At 49.9% G+C, this 23963-nt stretch overlaps 1 protein-coding gene and 1 non-coding gene across 2 annotated transcripts in view; both read left to right on the top strand.

Moving 5' to 3' along the window:
* LOC140904802 (uncharacterized) overlaps positions 1-23963 on the top strand; it is a 491655-nt gene that overhangs the window by 314027 nt on the left and 153665 nt on the right. The gene's annotated exons all lie outside the window — the stretch shown is intronic.
* On the top strand, positions 16286-16359 carry TRNAT-UGU (transfer RNA threonine (anticodon UGU)). The gene has a single exon. It is a non-coding gene; the product is annotated as a tRNA-Thr (tRNA).

Raw genomic sequence — 23963 nt, forward strand, 5'->3', positions numbered from 1 at the left:
ACGGTCCCCCCTTTTCCAGCTAGTTCTTTAATAGCCACATAAAATCCCCCCCGGTCTTGGCGTTTATCCCATGTTCTCAGTTGCGTAGTTTGTGACAAGTTTTCTCTGTACGTCTCAAAGATTGATAAAAAAGTTTGCCCCACTTTTACTCTAGTTGTCTACTTCTAATTGAATATGCCCCTGAGAGCTTTCCCTGTCTCCGTAATTATAAATTACGACGAAAATCTCAGATTTACACCTTTTCTCAGGTTCCTGAATATGGATCTAAAACGTTTGCCAATGTTGCCCATTTCTATTCATTGACCAAATAGTGGTGGGAAATACACTCAGCTTTTACCTCTGTGACAAAGTGGGACTGTTCTTAATGTTCTTAATGGTTCCTCTGAATAGTGTGGGGGTGCCTCAGTTTCCCCTAGGCAGTTCTTAAGTATCTAGGTGGTGGGATAAGGGTGTATGATCATTGCAGAGCCCTAGAGGGCAGGTGTATGCAGGAGTCTGGACACAGAGAATGGCCGACACCCTGTTTCCTGGCCACTGATGGCCTGGGCCCTTCCCCCCTGCAAGGTGAGAGTTAAGGGTTGGAGAACAAAGGAATCCGGTGACCTCCTGGCCCGGGAAAGGAACAAAGCCCAGAGGAGGAGGGGCTGGAGGGAGTTGGAGTGAAGTGCAGACGTGGTTGTCTGGCTCACTGCCCCCCCCCAAAATGGCCCCAGCTGAGGGGTCCTGTTCTCTGCACCTGCAAGCTCTGTTTTAGACCATGTTCCTGTCATCTAATAAACCTCTGTTTTACTGGCTGGCTGAGAGTCCCGTCTGACTGCGGAGTTGGGGTGCAGGACCCTCTGGCTTCCCCAGGAGCCCTGCCTGAGCGGACTCGCTGTGGGAAGGGCATGGAGGGGCAGAGGATGCTGAATGGTCCGAGGTCAGACCCAGGAAGGTGGAAGCTGGGTGAGCTGTGTGTCCTGAAGACAGGCTGCTCACAGAAAGGCGACTGCCCCAGAGTACTGCCTGGCTTCATGGGGAGCAGTTCCAGAGCATCGCCCAGGGACTCCGTGACAACTGGTGGCAGCGGTGGGATGTACTGCACCCCGTGGACGGCGCTTCCTGCAGAAAGTGACTGGGGAGCAGTAAAATGAAGGGAGATTGACGGGGACCAGACGTGCTGAAGATTCAGAGAGAGACAGTTTCAGGGGGCGGTTAACTCCTGGAAGTGTGTGACCAGAGAGAAGGACTTTTGCAGTAACAGGGTTCCCCTGGGGACTGCAGCGAGCGGTCCCAGGGACGGAGGAGTCTGCCGCTCGACCCTGACAAAGAGGGGGTGACCTCGAGAAGGGCTGGCACACTAGGGGTTCTCCCTGGAAACCGTGGGGAGCTGAGAGCACACAGGCCTGTGAGTCCACAACTTGGGAAGGGCGGAGTGAGGGCCTGTCACCGTCTCCTGAAGAAGGACATTGTAACCCTGTGCAGAAAGAGAGGGTTGAGCGTTGGAAAGTTCACCGAAGCACAGTTAATCGTGCAGCTGGAGGAGGATGACCGCTCTAAGGGACAGATTCCTGACCCGAAATGGGGCTATAGCAGGATCTGGGAGCAGCTGGAGTGGTAGCCAGGCATCGCCAAGATTCCTGACCCCGACCAGACGAGGGTCTTCACGATCGGGTTCCCCATCCGGGGATCGGAGTCGGACAGGATTGGAGCTGAGTCCGAGAGAGCAAGAGGACTGTGAGAGACAGCGAGAGCCCGAGAAAGAGCTGCAGAAGCAGCAGCAGCATGAACTGGTGATGGGGGAGTGGAGAGGCCTAGGGGACCCCCCAGGGGTGAGTGGGGATAGACCCCGGGGGGCCAGTTCCGCAGGGAACCTCGAGACTAAATTGCTGCTCCTGGTTAAGGAGGGGGGGATGTGGATGCCCACCTCACTGCCTTTGAGCAGGCTGGAGATTTGAACCGGGGGACCCTGCGGAAAAGCCCCGGTGTCTAGCTCCCTTGCTGGGTCCCAAGGCCGTAGACTCCGTCAGCCAGATGGGTGGGGAGGTGGACAGGCTCCCACTCCTGGTCCCAACCTATATGTCTGTGTGGAGTTTCCTTGGGCCAGGCCCCTCAGACCCCCAGTGGGAGCGGAAGGTGATGGTGAATGGGGAGACATTCCTGGGGTGGCGAGATCCTGGGACAGAGAGAACTGGTGTCAGACCCTGGGTGGTGCAGCCTCAGAGGCTGAGGGGCTGTGTGAGCTGGGTGAGGGTCCCAGGGACGAAGCCCCTCGCCCTGCCTATGGCCCAGATCCCTGTGCAGACCCAGGAGGGGTGAGGCTGGCTGGTCGTTAGGGTTCTCCAGGACACCAGCTGCAAGACCCTGTTATGGGGTGACTGTGTCTCTTTGGGACAGGATCCAGGCCTTACTCCTGTAACTGCCAAGGGTTTGAATCCGGGGAACCAATCGGTGGAGAGGGAAATGGTCAGTGCAAATGCAGATGACCTGGCTGGCAGCAGGGAGGAGCGGCTAGGCTCAAGCTATCTGCCTGACTTTAACCAGACCCCTGGAGTTGGGTGGGACAGAGAGATGCTCCCCGCCCCCCTTGCACACCGGAGAGGGGGCTCACGCTGGCTCTGATGCTGTGAGGAAAGCAGCGAGCTCACTGCCTACCCCCACTGGGACAGCAAGGGCAGTGCTGAGCAAGGGGGGAGCTGAGACCCCAGCTGAGTGGGGGGAGACACACGCAGGGCAGGGGATCTGTGGGGAGTGGCAAGGTGCTGGGTAAGGAAAGTCTGGATGAGCCTAGGCAGCCTTGTGAGCTGATGGCTGTGTCTCGTCAGCAGGGTGGGAAGTCGAGGAGAGTGGAAGAGGAGTGTCCCTGGACCTTACCTGTTAGCTGGGTGGAGAATTGGGACAGTGAAGGAAACGTACCTGTGTCTGTCAGGGGTATTGACTTGCCAATGGAGGGAGCTACCCTGATCTCCAAGCAGTTGTCTGTGACCAGCCTTGTGTGCTGGGACAAGGGGAGAGAGGTCCCAAGCTGGGTGTCTGGGAAAGAAGAAAGTGTGTCCGGCTCTTCTTTGTCTGTGGAGCAGACAGAAGGGGCCTTTCAGCCTGTGATGGTTGAGGGGCGTGCAGTTGTCTCAGAGCTGGTTCTGGATTCAGCTAAAGCCCAGGAAGGGAAGGGTCCTAAGTTTGTGTCTGCTCGGGAGAATGGCCCTGTAACTAGGTCGCATCCAGTTAGGGTCTATGTAAAATCCCAGAGACGAGACAATTCTGGTGCTTGTATTTTGCCTGTTGCTAGTGTGTTGTTGGAAAGGGTGCAGCAACTCTGTCTAATCAGGGTGAGATCCTAGCCAGGGCACAAGGAGAGCAGGAAGGTGATGTGATTGTGTTACCTACTGAGGGTGTGGAAACCAGTAGCAAGAAGGAAAAGATTCCTGAACTTGTGTGTGGCAAAGGGAAGGAGAATGCTTCTGACCTTTTCTCTAGGAAGTCTGTAAGTTTGCCTGAAAGGGGATTGTGTAGGAATCCGCCGGATGGGCCAGAGGTGATTCTGGATGTAAGGGAGACCCAGAAAGAGTCTGTTGTTGCTCAGGAAAGTGTTCCTCCAGAGGAAGCCCTCGGTGAAGAGGGTAAGGGCAGAATTTCTGGGAGGGGTGAATTGTTGCATAGAAAAGCCCTAGGAAAAGGAATCCTCATGGAGTCTTTGCAAGCAGTTTACTGCCACTGACGGGTGTGAAAGTGATTTAATCAAGAAAGTTTCAGTTCCTAACAGCCAGAAATTTTCTGTTGTGAATGGATCCACTGACTGTCCTGTTGAAAGACCCAGTGTGGATAGCTTTGAGAAGGTCTCAGATGAAGTGAAAGCTGTTAAGAAAGTTAAACAGTCCCATAACCAAGTGGCTGTGTTTGGCCAGCTTGTTGGGGAGAAGACCCATTCCCAGTTTGACCCCCTGGGGTTTGGGGTGGCCAAAGGGCATGGGCCACAGAAACCTTCCCACATGTGGCCTGCGAGTGCTATCGATCACCACCGACCTAAGGGAGGGCGTGAAACTGGAAGGGCCTGGTGTAACTCCTACCGAGGAATGGGAGAGATGCTGGGGCACCCATGGGAACGTTGGTGGCTTCAAACTTCCCCAGGTCACCGGCTAAAGTGACCCCTCTCAGTTCGATCTCGAAGGGGGGAGAGATGTGACAAAGTGGGACTGTTCTTAATGTTTCCTCTGAATAGTGTGGGGGTGCCTCAGTTTCCCCTATGAAGTTTTTAAGTATCTAGGTGGTGCGATAAGGGTGTATGACCATTGCAGAGCCCTAGAGGGCATGTGTGTGCAGGAGTCTGGACACAGAGAATGGCCGACACCCTGTTTCCTGGCCACTGATGGCCTGGGCCCTTCCCCCCTGCAAGGTGAGAGCTGAAGGGTTGGAGAACAAAGGAATCCGGTGACCTCCTGGCCCGGGAAAGGAACAAAGCCCAGAGGAGGAGGGGCTGGAGGGAGTTGGAGTGAAGTGCAGGCGTGGTTGTCTGGCTCACTGCCCCCAAAATGGCCCAAGCTGTGGGGTCCTGTTCTCTGCACCTGCAAGCTCTGTTTTAGACCATGTTCCTGTCATCTAATAAACCTCTGTTTTACTGGCTGGCTGAGAGTCCCGTCTGACTGCGGAGTTGGGGGGCAGGACCCTCTGGCTTCCCCAGGAGCCCCGCCTGAGTGGACACGCTGTGAGAAGCGGACGGAGGGGCAGAGGATGCTGAATGGTCCGAGGTCAGACCCAGGAAGGTGGAAGCTGGGTGAGCTGTGTGTCCTGCAGACAGGCTGCTCACAGAAAGGAGACTTCCCCAGAGTCCTGCCCAGCTTCATGGGGAGCACTTCCAGAGCATCGCCCAGGGACTCCGTGACAACCTCCTATCAACAACTGCTCTAAAATCCCTCTCATTTTCCACTTTCCTCTCTATAATTTGCATAAATGGATCCAAAATCCCTCAGATTTCCAACCTTTCTCTTTCATTTCTGAACACTGATCTCAAATCTCAGTTTTCCCTCTTACGATGTCATCATCAAATGTCAATTAAAAATCCTCTTGGGTTAGGGGCTGTTCCCCATGTCTCTAAATCCTAGCAACTTGTCCTTCTTTGGGGGGGACCTGTCGCCCTGAGAGCTTCTCCATCCTGGTTGGGAAATTAACCCCCCTGCAACAATGATCATCTTTCCCTCGCCTTTGAGAATCATTTGTTCCCTCCTTTCTCTCTGTTAAAAATGTTTACTGATAAAAGAGACTAGCCATAGATTCAATACCCATCAAAGCCAGGGGCCTCCCCCTGTTTGGGGGATGGGTGGTTCCCAGTTGGTAACAGGAGAGTTGGCTGGACCCTTTTCTTTTCTCCAGCTGGCACGGGATGAGGAGGTCCCTCTGAGTGCAGCGTGGTTCAGAAGTATCCCAAACCCCATGAGAAAAGGTCTCCATGAGGGGGGGCTTCCCGCAGTGCAAAGCTGTAGCCAACTCTGGGGTGGATCCACGGTGGCCATTATTTGCTCGTGACAGAGTATGGAAATTTCTTACTTATTTTAGCCCTCCATGGCTTCCCTTCTCCTGTTAAAGAGGCGTCCCCCCGGGCTCCCTCTGCCTGTGTGACTGGCCAGCAGGGGGTGGTGATAACTTTCTATCCACTTACCAGACACTGTGAGGGAACACTGTTGCTGGGGGGTGCATGTCTGTGCGGGGAGATTGCAGCGGGAGCTGAAGGGGCATTGTGGTAGGGGGAGGCCTCTGGGTGGCTGGGCAGGGGGGACCCTAGTCAGGTTGGTGGGTTCTGGAGGGTTTGGGGTTTTGGGGGATAGCTCTGATGTGCCCAGCCCTAAGGCTATGGGTCCTGGAGGTGGGTATGGCTGGGGGTCTGTTGGCTGCAGACCAGTGGGGGTGGGGGTCTCTTGGGCAGGTGGGGCAGGGGATTAGATGCTGCCTGGTGCTGTGCCAGGGGCTCTGTCTGGGATTGCCCAGCTGGCTCCTGGGACCATTGCCATGCCCAGTGCACAGAGCTGTGGTGGGGCGGTCCCTGGCGCAGAGTGAGGGGTCCTCCTGTAAAGCGTCAGGGGGTCCTGCTGGGAGGAGGAGGGGGTCCCAGGCAAATGGGCTGGCAGATCCTGTTGGAGGGCAGGTGGGGGTCCTAGGCAGGCAATGGGGAAATCCCAGGCAGGCAGTGAAGGACTATAAAATGACTCTACACAAACAGCCCCCCACCCCATTTCTCCTGCCATTTGCAGGAGCAAATCCAGCCATGGGGGAGCAAACAACCCAGGAATGAGAGTTTCCGAGCAGACAGGCATGGAGAGGGCACAGGGAAAAGGAGATAGAGACTGACAGGGTCCGTGGGATAAAAGAGTTTTGAAAGAGATTTCCAGCTCTCTCATCTGCCCAGACAGATGTATTACTGCACTGTGGGGAGAATCACTTTCCTGTGGACAAGACGAGGATCAGACAGAGGAAAACCCAGTTCCTGACTCCATGTCCCTCCTGCTGGGGTGTGGCTGCCGTGGGGTCAGTGTCAGAGGGATTACAGATGACACAACTCCTCACTGCTCCGGATTGCCCCGTGCATGGGACAATGGCCTCGGTTGCTGGTGAAAATCCTTGAGACCTGGAGAGTTGCTCCCCCCATCCCCATGTGCACTAACCACAATCTACCTTCTCTGCACACTTGGTTTTTTGAGTCCCTCATTCCTGAAGTCACATGACCCCGATTCTTATTTTTCACATTCTGCTTTTCTAGACTATTTAGAGTCTGTTGCTTCTGAATGATAGTTTCTAATTTCCCAGTGTTCTCCACAGCCAGGGATTTTCCTACTCCCTCCCATTGCACTGGACTCACTAGGTTCCCTGGTATTTCAGAATGGCCACACTGGGACAGACCAAAGGTCCATCTAGCCCAGTGTCCTGTCTTCCGACAGTGACCAGCGCTGGGTGTCCCAGAGGGAATGAAGAGAACAGGGAATCATGAAGTGATTCATCTCCTGTCACCCATTCACAGCTTATGACAAACAGAAGTTAGGGACACCATCCCTGCCCATCCTGGCTAATAACCATTCACGGACCTGTCCTCGATAGATTTCTCATGATGTTTTTTGTTTTTTGTAACCCTATTATAATCTTGGCCTTCACAACGTCCTCTGGCAAGGAGTTCCCCAGGTTGACTGTGCGTTGTGTGAAGAAATACTTCCTTTTGTTTCTTATAAACCTGCTGCCTATTAATTTGATTGGGTGATTCCTAGTCCTTGTGTTCTGAGAAGGAGTAAATGACACTTCCTTCTTTACTTTCTCCACAGCAGACATGCTTTTATAGACCTCTCTCATATGCCCTCTTGTCTCTTTTCCAAGCTGAAAAGTCCCAGTCTTACATATCTCTCCTCATACAGAAGCTGTTTCATACTCCTAGTCCGGGTTTTTTTGCCCTTTTCTGAACCTTTTCTAATTGTAATGTATCTTTCTTGATATGGGCCGACCACATCCGCACACAATATTCAAGATGTGGGCGTACCATGGGTTTATATAGAGGCAAGTTATGTACTGTCTTATTATCTGTCCCTTTCTTAATGATTCCCAACACCCTGTTTGCTTTTTGACTGCCTCTGCACCCTGAGTGGATGTTTTCAGAGAACTATCAACAATGACTCCAAGATCCCTCTCTTGAGTGGAAACAGCTAATGTAGACCCCATCATTTTATATGTATAGTTGGGATTATGTTTTCCAATGGGCTGCACTAGGTGCTATCCTGACATCTAGGACTGCTGAGATCCTGCATTCAGTGATATCCCTGCCCTTCCTGTTCCCTTTCTCCACTGAACCCCACCAGCCCATTCTTAGTGTTCCCAGCTTCCCCAGGACTCTCTCATTGTGTCTGGACCTCTCTCTCTCTCTGCAAGAAGCAGTTCCAGGGAGACTTGTCCTCTGTCTGGAGTCTTCAACTTCCTGGACATGGATTTACTTTCTCTGTGTTTTAGAAGATGCTTTGAAATTGAGTGTCTGTGACATTAACCACAGTGCAATCTTGACTGGTTGAACAGCTGTTTCCCCTCAGTTGCCCAAGCTGGGGTGGCTTTTACACTGCTTTACTGTGAGAACAGCCACTCCTGGGCAGTTAACACCCAGTCTCCAGCATGTAACTCGCTGCCAGCTACACAGTATTGAGCGCTGTTAGTCAGCGACTCACGAATTACAGTGCACCACAGGAGAACCCCAGAAAATTCTCTGGTCCCGGACTTTTGTGCATCTTTCACTGTCCAGCACACTACTGAACAACTCAAGGTCATATGAAGTCTGTCATTTCATCAGTGGAAAATGACACGTGCCAGCCTTGTTATCCCAAAAGGATTTTCCAACACACTTTAATCCCAACACACTGGTTAGATGAAACAATAAAATGAGATGGCTAACTACCGGCAAAAAAACCATATTAATTGACTACAGGTAATGAGGTATAAAAGCCAGAATTGTTTACAAAAGAAATGCAAGATAAAACCCAAACTAACATCTAAGTTAACAAGCTAAAACGGGTACAAAGCAAATGTTTCTCTCACTATATCCTGAGGCAGGCTGGCTGTCCTTTCAGCCAGAAGTCCCCCTAATTCGCCCCTGCTGCCAAGTTCAGTTTCTTCAGGAGCTGTCATGAGCAGAGGAAAAGGGGGAGAGAGAGAGTCTCAAGCATTTTCCTCCCCTCTTTTTATAATTCAGTCCTTTGTACGACAAACAACTTCAGTTCTCAGCTGAGTCCTGGTGACCGGCTGTCTGTTGTAGCTATGAGCTTCAAGTGGTCCCTGTGAAGGAATGTAAATGTCTTCTTCACACCTTCCCCCTCCTGGAGAATGGCAATTTGACCAGCTGCTTGACTTGCTGTCTCTGAGGAACTGGTCTGAGGGTGTTCCACAGAATTGTAACTTTTTCACTAATAGGATACAGTAAAATCTCATAATTTTACATAGTGTTGCTACACATATTTTAACAGGAGGATAATATTCTGTAGATTATGCATTTTCAAATGATACCTCAAAGAAGCCATACTATGTAAATAATTGATCATAGTTTTCTAGAAGAGTGAACATAGGGGTTGTGACAGGGTCAGGCCAGATGGCTAAGTAGGTCCCTTTTCCTTGGGTAAAGTAACAGAACAATCAGGAACCTTCTGGAGACCAGTAAGACAGGCTGATCCGAACACCTGCAACCAATCAAGAAGCTACTTGAATCAATTGAGGCAGGTAATCAGGGCACCTGGGTTTTAAAAAGGAGCTCACCTCAGTTAGTGAGGTGCGTGTGAGGAGCTGGGAGCAAGGGGCGCGAGGAGCTGAGAGTGAGAACACGGACTGTTGGAGGACTGAGGAGTACAAGCATTATCAGACACCAGGAGGAAGGTCCCATGGTGAGGATAAAGAAGGGGTTGGGAGGAGGCCATGGGGAAGTAGCCCAGGGAGTTGTCGCTGTCGCAGAGCTGTTCCAGGAGGCACTCTAGACAGGTGCATTCCACAGGGCCCTGGGCTGGAGCCCGGAGCAGAGGGTGGGCCCGGGTTCCCCCCAAATCCTCCCAACTCCTGGTCAGACACAGGAGTCGTTGGCCTGGACTCTGGGTTCAGAAAAACGGCCAAGCTGAGGGCTGCCGGGAAGCTCCAAGGCGAGCAAATCCGCCAATAAGCGCAAGACCCACCAAGGTAGAGCAGGAACTTCGTCACAGGGTACAGACTGTGCCTGTCTGTGTGTGTCCCCAGCAGATATGTGGGTATTTCAATCCCTCATAAGCAGAGTGCTCAGCATCTTCAGGGACCCAGGGAGCTGGTCCTGGGAATTCACTTGTTTACTAGGCGTGACACTGTAGGGAATTGTGAGACACTTCAATAATAATAATTAATAATAAAATACCAATATGATGAAATTGCAATGAATCATGCTAGATATGCCGTGTAAGGTGTCAGTGAAAATGCTATCATTTTCCCAGTATGACAGACCCTGAGAGCTCCCTGCAAAGGTGAGGAAACATGAAACCAACTCAGAATCTGTAAGTGCCTGAAGGAAACATCTGGGATGCCCTACGAAGCCCTTGGGAGGTCACTCAGTTCATTATTGTCCCTAGCAGGGGTCATAACCTCAGGGTAACTATAGCTCATGGCTTCCTGTAGATCCGAGCAGACATCAGGCAGTAGCTTCCTCCCTTCCCCCCATGAATTTGATGGGATGTGAAGGCTGAATTGATCCCCTCCTCTCTCCCAGTTAGGGGAAGTGTTTGGAGGAGTTCAGTTCCTGTTTTTATTTGACCTCTCTCCAGCACTTTTTTTCGTTGGCCTTCCCCTTTCCATCCCTGTTTGAGGTTTCTGTCTCTACCGCAGCAGGTGATGCGATGGCATGTGAGAAAGAGGAGCAGAATTCTCAGTAGGAAGATGCTGGGCAAGTGGATAAACACAGAGCATTATCACAAAGATCGGAAAGGAACGTGTCCAGGAGTCATGAGCAGGGAAAATCCTGTGAGATTCAGCACAGACCAGAGAGAGAGCAGGAAAATCGGCCAAGGGATAAAGTGGGTAAATTAATTTCCTGTCGGGGAACTCAGAAGGAGCTCAAGGAAAGCACAACACAGCAGGAAATCCTCAGGGGAAAGACAAAAAATGCATGCACTGAGTGTGGGAAAAACGTATATGACCAGTCAGCCCTTATAAAGCATCAGAGAATCCACGCAGGAGAGAGGCCCTATGAATGCCGTGAGTGTGAGAACCTTCAATCGCAGCTCAAACCTTGTTACCCATCAGAGAACCACACAGGGGAGAGGCCCTATGAATGCCGTGAGTGTGGGAAAACCTTCTCTTGGCAGTCAGCCCATGTTAGCCATCCAAGAATCTGCACAGGAGATCAACACCATAAAAACCTCTAGGGCTATCCGTACTTTTTTTTCTTTAATACTTTTCCTGATTCCCACATAGTAACTTTTAAAGTTGTTTGAACTGTTTGCAGCACCGTTATCCCTCAGCGTGTCCAAATGAGTGGCCCATTTTTGCCTTTTGCAGTTCACCCTGTTTTGAGGTGGACCCATTTGTCCTTCCTATCTACTCCATTGTCTCAGGAATAATTTGAGTGTGCCCTTCCTATCAGGAACCAGGGAGCATCACATCTATACCATTCCTCCTATTGCAAAATTATTGTTCGGAATCACCAATGGTTCAGATTATATCATTGCCAGTTGTTCTCACGTTGCTCTGGGTTGTGCTGAAGAGCAGTTATATTGGGAACTTTCCCAATTATATTTAAAGGAAGAGGAGCAGGGGCAGGAAAAGAAGTGTCATTTCAGCCTCTGTGACACTGGAAGGAGATGGGGTGACTCAGAGATTCCCTCCTTCCCCATCACTCCAGACCTGTTAACTCTGCATGGCTCAGACAGGAGGGATCTTCATCACATTCTATCCCTCCACTTCTCAAAGTGTCACGTGATGAAGCGTTCTCAGCTGTCTGTGCTTGGAGACGATGCTTTGACTTCTTTAATCCTATATCAGAGTCGCTATGCCTGGAGATGAAAGTGTCAAAAACCTGGAAGGGGAATTCAGATGGATCCCAAGCACCGTGTGATCATTTGGAGTTTAAATCCCAGGTTCCATCAATTGGTAGAGCCACTTCTGGCAAGGGGGCTGTTTTGTCCCCCATTATGGGGGATGCTAGGTTACTAAAAAGTTTTTAAATAACCTAACTAATTCTATGGCATGGGGAATGGTCCCCTTCATGATGCAGATGTTGAGGAAATAGAAGTGGGTTTTTTATTGAATTTATCCTTTGTAGGTGCTAAAAAAAAGTGTATGAAATGAAATCAGTGTTGGAAATCTAATAGCTGCAGAAAAATAGCTAGTTTTGAATAGAAACTCCAGCTCTGATAACTAACAGGCCTGTATCCAGTCCCTTGCCTGGAATTGTGCCACCAAATTAAAGAAAAGCTGGGCATGTTTCAGGAAGCCATTCCTCACTAACACTGCTGAGATTTTGAGTGCTTTTGTAAAGGATTCTGAAGTGTACATTTACCCTAAGCAAGGCCAAGGATTTGGAAAGAACTGGGGTTGAATGAGTACACGCTCCGTTCTTGGTTTCCATCCCAGTAAAAGAAGCTATGGTGACCAAAGCCCCAAGGAAAATTGTTTGTTTGTACAACTCACTGATTACAGATCCAAAGCATGTCAGGGTTAGATTGAGAACAATCATCCTTCACCATTTGGATCCAAAGAGAGAGAGTGCTTCATAGGACATTCCCTCCTCGTGGATTCCAAACTTGGTGCCTGATCGGGTAATGTCAAAGTCAGCTTCAGGACTCACATAATTTGTCAGACCATTCTGTTTATTAGCAAACCACTTTGCCAGTGCACACAGATATGTGAGCCCCCTGCAAAGGCTCAAGCTAACTTATTTATACAGATAAGCCAATTTAACATAAGAGACAAAAGGAAGCAGAAACTGACAAATATACATACATATCTTACTTGCATACTAATGTTTACCAATCTCCCAGCTCAGTAGGAGCTCTAAGTTAATTAGTTTGAGGACCCATTGTCTCACACTCCTTAATGTTTCTCTTCTTGACAACTATATTTCAACAAACCCTTCAAGTAGCATTTCTTTAATGAATTATAATTTCAATATAATTCATTCTATTTTCACAGAAACAAGGACTTTCAGGCTGTGGAAATGATGGCAACCAATGAGGCAACGAACGTGTCCGGTTCCAATTTCAGACTTGCAGATACTCGCATGTTGAGTCCTGATTCTCTGGTTTTGTGTCTGATGCTCCGGCTTCACAATAAAGCTGATGTTGGCACAGCTGCCCCCGTGTAGCTGCACTGGTGTAGCATGCTATTACAGATGCTCTAAGCCAATGGGAGAGATCTCTCCCGTCGGACTTCATTAGTCCAGCCCCCTCAAGCTATATGTCCTGCTGACGTAGCGCTATCTACACAGGGCGTTAGGGCCGTGTAACTACATTGCTCAACTCTGGATTTTTCACACCCCTGAGCAATATAGTTATACCGATAAATGCCTTTAGTGTAGGACCGTTTTCTCTTGTGTTTTATGCATTTACATCCCTTCTCCTCTACCTCCTCCTACTTTGAAAGATTAAAAAGTGTGAAAAGAGAGATTTTTTTTTTCCTCGTGATGCAAACATTCCCACATAGGAGACCCCTTCCACCAACACACATGGCAGAAGAACCAGCGATATGTGAACTCAGAGAATTGGTTGGGACCTACGTTGGGACAAACCAGAACTAGAGCCAAGGTTCAGTTGTTGGCAACGGGGATTAAAAGAAAATGAACTCATATGACAAGAATTTGAGCTCTTTGAATATGTTATTGTTTCCAATGAAAATGAATTTATTGGTTAAAGAGTAGGAGACTAATTGTGTGATAATCTGAATCACTTTGTAAAACAAAGTGTCTTGTTTAGTGACAGCTGATCTTGAAAAGTTAATTTGCTTTAATTTACCCCCTGTAGTGTAAGGAGTTCTAGTAGAAAACCTCACTCTAATGGTTGGGGTGGAAGAATGTGTGTGAGAATGTATAAGTGAATATTGGCCCAGTATAGATTTTAAATTTTTGTGTTTCAAATAGAACTTATTTTGCTTAGTTTCAAAGTCTATTTCTAGTGAAAGCAAAATTATTCAAAGAGACAATTTGTAGAAGTTTTTCAAGTTCTTACACTTCCAGTGTTTGAAGTATAGACAGAGCCTGAGACAGACTGATTCCCTATGGGAAGTGAGTCATGACATGAATTCCAATTTTGACCCATTTCCCTATATGTGAGGGAGGTACTAGTATGGAGGGCTGGGCTAGCTGTCCGATCGCCTGGTTCCTCAACTGTAGCTACAGCTCTTCGTACCCATCCACCCAAAGACTGAGAGAAATGGAGAGTTCCAACCGTTGTTATTTTAGTATCTTATTGTTCCTTTCTCTGTTTTTTGTGCTGGCCTTTCTATTATATCAGGGTGTGAGGGTATAGCTCAGTGCATGTTGTGACAAAGATCTGTCCTTGTCTCTATGGGTCCCACGTTTCCTGGTGGATTTTGCTAGCCTCAGAGGCTCACTGTGACCCTCCACATAGCCCTTCTCTCTCTCTAGAGGCAAGGGCCACAGCTTACTGAGCCATCATAAGCCAGCAAGGGAGGTGAGGAGAAGCAACCCTCCCTCGCACAATCTCTGTTTCCCAGTATCCATGATTAATCAAGAAGGAGAGGGGAGGGGAGGGGGGAGCCCGGGCCTACCCTCTACTCTGGGCTCCAGCCCAGGGACCCTAATAGTAGCAGCTATGGTAGCTGACTTTTGGGAAATAGGACGTGTACAATTCCCTGGGCCGCTTCCCCACAGCAGCCCCCACTCAGTATCTCCTTTGCTGTTACCTCAGGGCCTCCTTCCTTGCACCTGATGTGGATTTGCACTGCTTGGTTCCTCCAACAGCACGGCTTCCTCCTACAGATCCTGACACATGCGCCTCACTGACGAACTGGGAGGCTTTTCACTAGTTCCAGCCAGGCCTTGATGGGCTTCACGTGTTCCAATCAACCTAGCTATCTCCACTGCTTTCTAGAAGGATCTTAATTGGCCCCAGGTGTCTTGATTAACCTGAAACAACTGCCGTTTGGTTACTATGGTACCAAGGATTTGTTTAGCCTGGGGCTAAAATACCTGTTCCTCACTACTTTACTATAGCCGTCTTGCCTTGCCCCGTCGCAATGTGTGACAAAAGCTTATTGGTGCCAATTGGCAAAGGGGTCACTGTCATTCACAAGCAACTCCTGTCTCAGACCTGACAAATTCACCACACCTGAGACCCAGAGCAGGGGTGGGGGAATCTTCCTTACAGTGGGGGGGCCACCGGCGTCCGAACTGTGACATCCCCATGACACCCCTTTCCCCCCAGCCCTCACTCACTCCGCCCCTTCTCCCTGATGCCACCCCCTCCCTCCCTCTGAGGCCACACCCACAGAACGCCTCTTCCCCCAAGGCTCCACCTTGTTCCCCCGTCCGTCGTCCGTTCTTAGGGCTGCTAAAAAGTGCTGGGCCCATGGCCCTCTAAACCCGCCTCGTCCTGAACCCTGACACACAGCCAGGCAGGCAGCAGTGTGTGTGAGTGTGTGTATGTGACAGAGACTGCTGGGCTGTGCTGAGCCAGTGCGGGAAGTGGGGGCTGATGTCGGGGCTGTCGCGCTCCCCCTGACTCAGGACTGGGGTGTCCCCTCTCCCCCTGACTCAGGACTGGGGTGTCCCCTCTCCCCCTGACTCAGGACTGGTTGCTTCCAGCAGCTGTCTGAACTTAGGGACAGCGTGCCAACACACTCACTCTTCCACAACACACACACTGTCCCCAACACACACACACACTCTTTGCCCACCACGCCCATGGCAGCTGAAAAGCAGCTGGCAATCGAGTCGGATGCCCATGGAACAATGGGATAGAGAAACCTGCCTCGTGTGGCTGCCCACGAGGCATTGCAAACCCTTCCCAAAGCACCCTGCGGCCAGTTGCACAGTGGGATCGCGTCCCACAATGCACTGCTCTCTGTGGCGATCCAAGAGCTGCTAGCCTGGATGCGCTCCGGTGACACAAGCAGCCTAGTGTGGACATGCAACAGCAGCTTAATTAAAACGCTTTAACTAAAGCAGCATAACTCTGTCGTATAGAGACGTAGCCTGGCTCCCACTGGGGCCAAGGATGCTCAGGCACTGAAACTGAAGAGCCACAACTTCCTCCGGGCAGGTGCCTCGTGGGAGGGGCAGAGAGGTGTGAGCGGTTCTCAGGGCAGGTGAGGGGAGGGGACAGACAGGAGTGTGTGGCAGGCTGGGCAGGTCTCATGGGAGGGCTCAGAGAAGTGTGGGTGGCGGGCAGAGTCTGTCTCAGGAGAGGGGGCAGAGAAGTGTGGGTGGCAGGCAGACCGTGGGGTAGGGAGCGGAGAGGCACGAGCAGCCGGCAGTGAGGCCTTGGGGGAGGAGAGGAGCGAGCGAAAGGTGGACCAGCAGGCCTCAGCCAAGGAGGCAGAGTGGGTGGGAAGAAGTCCCCCTGTTAATCCAGTGCTATCTACACTGGGATTAGGTTGGCATAATGGCATTGCTCAGGGGGGTTAAATTTTTTACCCCGCAAAGTAATGTCGTTACACTGACTTAATTTTGTAGCGCAGACTTGTCCAAAGAATCACACACACACCTTGGGAGCAAAACTTCACCTGCTTCTCTGCTTTACAGAATCCAACATAAGCAACGCTTGTCCGGCCGTGGGGGGCGTTGGCAGGGAGTCAGGTGTGGGCAGACACCATACGTTAGCCAGAGACGGGCACCATGGCTTAGCTGGCTAAAGCACCTGTCTTGTAAACAGGAGATCCTGGGTTCAACTCCCAGTGGTGCCTTGTTGAGTGGCTTTTGGGGCACCTGGTACTGGCTGCTTTCAGAAGACAAGATACAGAGATAGGTGGACCTTTGGTCTAGCCCAGTGATGCTGGTTTTGCTGTTTAAATTACACGCACAGGCACTGATGATAGAGTGACTGAAAGTTTGGGTGTTAAGAGCTGATAGGTCAGTGGTGCAGTCCCCTCGCAGATGACCCCCTCCCTCTGGGACAGGGGCAGGTCCGAGCTCTCACACCAAGTGGCTCATTGGGGCTGTGTTAGCCGACGGCCAAGGATGTTTGGTGAGGTGCCAGCTATGCCCGTTTATACCATCCGTGACTTTAACCGCTAGGACGCACTGTCCCTTCGCGGCGGGCAGCCCGGGCTAGGCTGACGGATGCCCCAAGGTCCTAACCACCCGTCACTTTAACTGCTAGAGCTCAGAGCTCCTTTGCAGCGGGCAGTCAATACTGACTGACAGGTGCCCCAATGGCAGCACTAAGAGCCTCTCCACACCCGTGACTTTAACTGCTAGAGCTCAGAGCTCCTTCGCAGCGGGCAGCCAGGATTGACTGACAGGTGCCCCAAGAGTTTGCCCCGTGGAGGCGGCACAACTCAACGCTAGGCTCTTAGTACTCTCACCTAATGGCCAGGCTTTAGAGCCAAAACGGCTGAGGTTCTTTAATTGTGTTGGCTGCTTTACAGTAAACCAGAGAAAACAAGTCAGGCTTATGCACAAATGGTTACCAAAATTTATTAAGCTAGATTCTAATCATGTGGTTACAAAATTGCTAGTGCCTACTTATTTAAATGTAGAGATGTTACACACACAAACAAGTTACAAAACTGAAGCCACAATCCCAAAGAAAGAAAACAAAGTATAGAGCTCTATTTCAAAATATATGTACACTAAAGATAGGAGATCAGGTGTGGGTGCTTCTTACCTTCCTTGCATCTCTCGATTCCAGCGGTGCAAAGCCAGGATCGGTCACTCAATTCCGCGGAAAGACGAATAAGGGACAAGGCGTAGGGACCCTCTTAGCTGCAGAAGCCTTGGGAGGCTGTCACTTATCTGACCAGCAGATAGATAGTGAAAAGCACTCAAGATTCATGGTGCTGTAGGTCCCCTACTTATACCTCTGTACTCCTTTATTCTCTTTCTCCTTTCTTATGCCAAATTGGGGCTGGTCTGTCGGGGTGACGCCAGCTTTCGCAAGAGTAGTTTACACTTGCAAGGGAGAGAAACAATAAGTTTCGACTACTGGACACTTCTTTTATCAGGGTAAATATTTTCCCACCTAGGATGTTGGTGTGTGTGCATCACGCTATTTAGTAGGGGCTAAGAGCCATGTCTGTCACAGGGCCTCTGCCTGCTGTGAGCTTAATCGTCCTATCTGTTCCCAGAGGCACATTGTAGCAGCACACCTGTGCTTTCACAGCTTCAAAGGCTGTGCTGGAATATATGTTAAGTGCCCTGTTCCGGCTTCCTCCTGTGTTTCCAGCAATGCTGGTCTGAGAGGCGGGGGGCTGGCTGTCTGGCTACATTCCACCCCCTGATGCACCACACTACATCCCAGATTGCAAGGTGGCGGTGATGCCAGCACCTCTTGCCCTCCTTGGGGAAATCTAGAAATACCCAACAACCAAATTAGAGGATGAGGGTTCGCGGAATTGGGTAGGATCCCTTTTTAGCTCTAGGTATCTGATTTGCGTGGAGGAAAGAGCAGTTTGAATCAAACGCTTCATAATACATAAAGTTACACAAAAAAACAATTACAATAATTAAAATGGTTAAAACAGTATTCACAACCGAATGTAAAAACGGGGAGAGGGAGAATCCCAAGTGTTGAGCTAACCATTGCATCCATGAGGTTTGTCCATTCTCAGCCACTGCATGTACTGGTACAAATTCAATTCCCAGTCCATTGGTTGAATCTAGCAAGGTGCACATCCAGCAATTTGTAGCACCAGCAGCTGAGGCGATGGTTTGGATTGCTCCCCGAAGAGGATGTTCTGGTATTGCCAAGGTGACTGGAGCCAACAGAAGGATCATGAGGGCTTGCAGGAACATATCTCTGGTGGGTCGTGTTCTAGCTAAAAAACGTATTTTAAAACCAAAAGCAAAAATTACACCTGCTATTATAAGTAATGGCAAATATATCAACAGTCCATAGTAGTCTCTAGTGATCAAACAGGTCTGCTGCATGGTCCATTTTGCTGACAGGTTAGCTGGCAGGTTGCTCAGAACCATGGGACCATTCCTGCAATAAATCACATGGTCAGCCGGTCTTGGATGCGATCCAAGCCTCTGTAATGGTTATTAGCCTTTTATCAGCATTTAAGGCACTCCATACACCTTTCTCTTTATAGGCGTGCAAAACGCAGGTAAAGTTTCCCAGGGCTGCGTGTTTAATCACAACAGTATCTCCGGGGGCATACTTGGAACTGTGCAGTGGTGTTCTGGCAGGGCAGATAGCTTTCCCTGTAGGGAAGAATCCCCTGCTGATTGGACTTCCTGTAGGAGTCTGTCTGTTGTTTAATCTCTGCACCACTTCGTCCAGTCTGTCTCCCCATGTGCCATCAGTAGGCTTCAAGTGATTCTTTAGCAACCCATTCCAGCGCTCGACCATGCCATTAGATTGAGGTCGATATGGAAGGTGGAAGGTCCATTGGACTCCATGGTTAAGGGTCCATTCCCTTACAAGTTTATTCTTAAAATGCGAACCATTATCTGATTGGATTTCTTGAGGCATTGGGACAATTGCTGTTAAGCGGTTTAGTCCCATAACTGTGGACAACCCTGTTGCCAATCGGGTTGGATATGCAAAACCAATCCCTGAAACAATTTCTACCCCAGTCAAGATGTATTTCCACCTCTGCCTTGTAGTGGGCACTGGTCCGACATAGTCGACCTGCCAGGTTGCCCATAGTGTTTTTCCATCTCTTAGCCTGGCAAACCTTTGTCCTTCTGCTATATGTTTTCTAGTCTCAGCACAAATAGTGCAGGCTTGCACCAGGTCTCTAGCCTGTCTGTGGGTGATAGGCCACCCCCTGATATGTGCTTGCCGCACTAACTCATCACTTCCCGTGTGTCCTAAATTATCATGTAACCATGAATATAAGCGTTCCCATTCTACTTGTGTGGTAAAGAGCTGGGCAGCTGCATCGGCTAAATCGTTTAACTGTGCAGCTGGGGTATTATTCCTCTGATGAGCTGAGATATGTCCTATAGACAGGGGTTCTTGCAGGCCATGCTGATATAACCACTTCCAGTATTCCAGTCCCCAGACTGGTTTACCTCCTATTTCCCAGTGGTTATTTTTCCAGTTAGTGATCCACTGAGTGGCACCTGCCCATACCGCATAGGAGTCCGTATATACAGCGGTGGCTCCTGCTTCACAGGCCAGTTTAATTGCAGCCAATTCTGCAAGTTGTGCTGACCCATCAATTTCAGCAGTTAGGGGTGCTGCAGAGGGGTCTGCAGGCACTGCTGCAGCTTTTCCCTTCCATTTGCCTTTGACCAGCCTGGCACTGCCATCAGTGAACCATACTCCCTCAGGCTTAGAAGGATCAAATGGGGCAGCATCCTTAATGGGAGACTGCTGTGGAGGTAGGCGGTATTCATCAGGCATTCCTACTTTCCATAGGGATTCCTGAATCATAGTGGGGTTTTGTGCAGTGTCTGCACTCCCTACCCTGTGGTGTATGTAAAGTGCCCATCTTTGGATAGTCATCTTTTGTGCTACACCAGGTGGTAACTCTTTCCCTTCCAATATAGGTTTAATGATTGGAAGAGGAGTGTGAATTGTGATGTCCTTATCCTGAGTTAATTCCTCAGTTTCTCTCAAGGCTGTGTAAGCTGCCAGAAGGACCTTCTCATAAGGCATGTAGTTAGCCTGTGACCCTTGCCATGACTTGGAACCAAACTGAATTGGTCGTCTGGGAGCAGTGTCACTTTCTTGCCAGAGAGCATAAGACATTCCAGTGGCTCCCACAGTTAGGTACAAATGGAGTGGGGCTTCAGGATGTATGGGACCCAGAGCCTGATAGGTGTGTATCTCCCCTATCAGTTGCCTGAGGGCTTCCTCATGGGCAGGAGCCCATTCCCAGGCAGCACTTTTCTTTAACAAATTGTACAATGGTCTGGCTATAATGGCAAAGCCAGGTACATGTTTTCTCCAAAACCCCAGGGTTCCCAAAATCTGTCTCAATTGATCTTTACTTTCAGGGGAGGGTGCCTGATTTAGCTCTTGCACAGTGTCATTAGGCACAGACCTCCTACCTCCCATCCATACAGTACCTAAGAATTTTATCTCTTGGGAGGGACCTTGGCATTTCTCAGCTGGTAACTCTAAATTAAGGGCTTCTAGTGCTCCTTTGATTTGATTCATAGCCTTCTGTACCTCTTCTGAGGTTTTCCCACCTATTAAGATGTCATCAATGTATTGCACAGTTTGTACATTGGGTGGCAGTATAAGGTCATCTAGGACCTTTGCCAGTGCCCCATGGCAAATAGTGGGTGAGTGTTTAAACCCTTGTGGCATTCGGGTAAAAGTGTATTGTACACCTTTCCAAGTAAAAGCAAATCTTTCCTGGTCAGCTGGTTGCAAAGGGACCATGAAGAACATGTCCTTTACATCTAATACTGCTAGCCAGGGTTTATCCCAGGTTTGTATGGTGTTTACAATATCTGTTATGCTAGGGACTGCTGCAGTTAATGGTCCAGTGTTACTGTTTAGCTTCCTATAGTCTATAGTGAGTCTCCATTTGCCATTTGGTTTCTTGATGGGCCACACAGGAGAATTAAACGAGAGTGGGTACGAATTAAAATTCCTCGCTGTTCCAAATCTTTGATCAGGTCAGTAACAGGGCTTATGGCCTCAGCTGGGACATTATACTGCTTTATGTTTGTTACTGTTGAGGGCGGGAGAGCAGGCGTGCTGCTAAGTAAGTTTACAGAATAGTGGGGAGGGCTTTCCTCTTCCAGGTGGGTGGCATGAGGAACAGAACTGACTCCAAAAGCCCATCTTTCCCCATTAATCCTTCCCTTCTTTCCTCTTAAAACGTCCATGCCCAGTATGTTGGCATTGCCCAAAATCACCTCATATTTTCGGGGCTGATGGTGGGGTTGCAATGAGATATCCAGTTTTATCTTAACTAATGGGTAAGTTATGGTACTGCCATTTACCCCTGTAACAAGTACCTGCTTTCCGCCAGTAGGTGGCGAGCCCTGAAAACTTTCTCGCTTAATCATGGACCTTTGAGCCCCTGTGTCCATTAAGAAAGGAATAATGTGTTTGTCATTTACAGTTACATGTATCCGGGGGTCTTTTGCTGTTGTTTTCTCCTCTTTGGATTTAAGCTGGTTTATTAGGAGAGGAGATTGACCCCCGCAAGCTAGTTTCCCTGCTCTGGTAACTCTTGCAGTTGCCGCAGCAATGGAGTATATCGGGTGTCTGCAGGTGGGGAAAGAGGAGAGAGCTGCAGAGGTGCACTGGGAGTAGCATGAGTTGTCTCCCAGTCAGCTCTTTTAAAGGTGGTGAATAATTTTAGCCGCTCTGTGGGCAGTCCATTTATCACATCTCTGGGATAACCTAAAGCCAGACATTGTCTCCACAACTTGGCTCTAAGCTCCTTTTCCTCCTGGGTTGGCTCTCGCTTGTTTTTATGTCCTTTAGATGGTGCCCCCTTGTTTCCCTGAAGGGAACGCATCTTAGCTTTGCCTGTCAATGCTCTGATGTCTCCGAATTCTGTCACAGGGCCTCTGCCTGCTGTGAGCTTAATCATTGTATCTGTTCCCAGAGGCACATTGTAGCAGCACACCTGTGCTTTCACAGCTTCAAAGGCTGTGCTGGAATATATGTTAAGTGCCCTGTTCCTGCTTCCTCCTGTGTTTCCAGCAATGCTGGTCTGAGGGGGGGGGGGGGCTGGCTGTCTGGCTACAGAGACCCATGACAAATGTAGGCGACAGTTGATTGAAACCCCTTTCCTGGAAAGGAATTGTGGGGCGGGGGGGATCGACACATCTCTTTTCTCTAGCCCAAGGGGGTAGAGTGGAATTTGTAGAGAGTTTTGAGATCTATCGCCATGAGATTCTTTCTGAGAGAACTGCCAAGATGACAGCCAGGGGATGGGAGTGGAGCTGTATCACTTTCAATATCTTAAGATTAATTTCTTCTGCATTATTTGAGCTCATTTATGTGCATTTCAATCATGTAAATTCTGAGATCGATATTCTCTCAACACACATTTCTTTGGCAGTCATGACAGGAGACAAAGGGTTTCTATTCCCAACTTGAAGGCAAGGAGTGCATTAGGGGCAACTCCAAGGGAAAGACTATTGATGGAGATCTCAATCTAAATTCTACACGAGTTTTGTTATCTTCCCTTTTGGTTCTATCCCTGGAAATTCCCCCCGACTAGTCTGCTGAAAGATAAAATCATCTAAATCTGCCTCCAAAGAACCTGACCGGCTGAAGCAGGAGGAGACCTGAGAGATGGCCACTTTCAAATCAAAAGGGAACGCTGAGACCTGCCTGTTGCCACACCCGCCCCCACCCGTCCCCAGGAGAAGGAGGCACCGACCTGTCGTGTGCGATCTAATGAGCAGGGAAAGAATCTGGGAATTACCTTCTGTAAAAACTCATCCTTTTGTTCCTCAAACACCTGTGGAAATAGCTGATTCAAGAAGTTGCTGACAGAGGGATGGTCCGCGTCTCTCAGCAGCTCCTTGGGTCACCAGCCGTTGTCAACCAAGCCAGTTGGCAGACTGAGGGCAGGGCAAGAATGCTGACCCCCAACACTCTTTGCTGTTGGCCTCCGTGACATCACAATCAGCTTGTGCATAAACACACACAGACCCCACCCAGAGAGACACACCCCCACTGAGCAACTCCCCACGCTCCTTCCCAGCACTTCCTGCCCACCCCAGAACAGCTGTTTCATGGAATTGAGGATGCTCCGGGAGGGTCGGTTCGGGGCAGGGACATGGCACACTTGGGGCACTGCATGGGACTCTTCTCTCCTCAGTGCAGGGCTCAGCACTTGTCCTTGCTGAACCTCATCAGATTTCTTTTGGCCCAATCCTCTAATTGGTCTGGGTCACTCTGAACCCTATCCCGACCCTCCAGCGTATCTCCCTCTCCCCGCAGCTTAGTGTCATCTGCGAACTTGCTGAGGGTGCAATCCATCCCATCCTCCAGATCATGCACAAAGATGGTGAAGAAAACCGGCCCCCAGAGTGACCCGTGGGGAAGCGGGGGAGGGGGTGGAGGAGAGGAGGCAGACGGTGAGTGGCAGGGACCCCACAGAGGGGGGTGCAGTGGAGGAGAGGGGGAAATCATCCAGGCAGCGGTGGGCAGTGTGGGCTGGGAGAAGGGGTGAGGCAGATACAGGAAGAGATGGAGCACAGGCGGGGCACTGGGGCCCAGGCACCTGGGGTCTGGTCATCGTTGGCACCAGGAGAGGAGAGAGACAGAGACAGAATGTGTGTGTTGGCCAACATACTAGAGGAGAGAGACAGAAAAACATGGTAGGATAGCAAGCAACTCACCTCCTGGAGTCATCTGTGATGAAGCGGGACTTCATGTTTCCTCTGAATCGTGTGGGGGTGCCTCAGTTTCCCG

This window comes from Lepidochelys kempii, unplaced genomic scaffold (genome assembly GCF_965140265.1).
Source record: "Lepidochelys kempii isolate rLepKem1 unplaced genomic scaffold, rLepKem1.hap2 scaffold_78, whole genome shotgun sequence".
Taxonomy (NCBI): Eukaryota; Metazoa; Chordata; order Testudines; family Cheloniidae; genus Lepidochelys; species Lepidochelys kempii.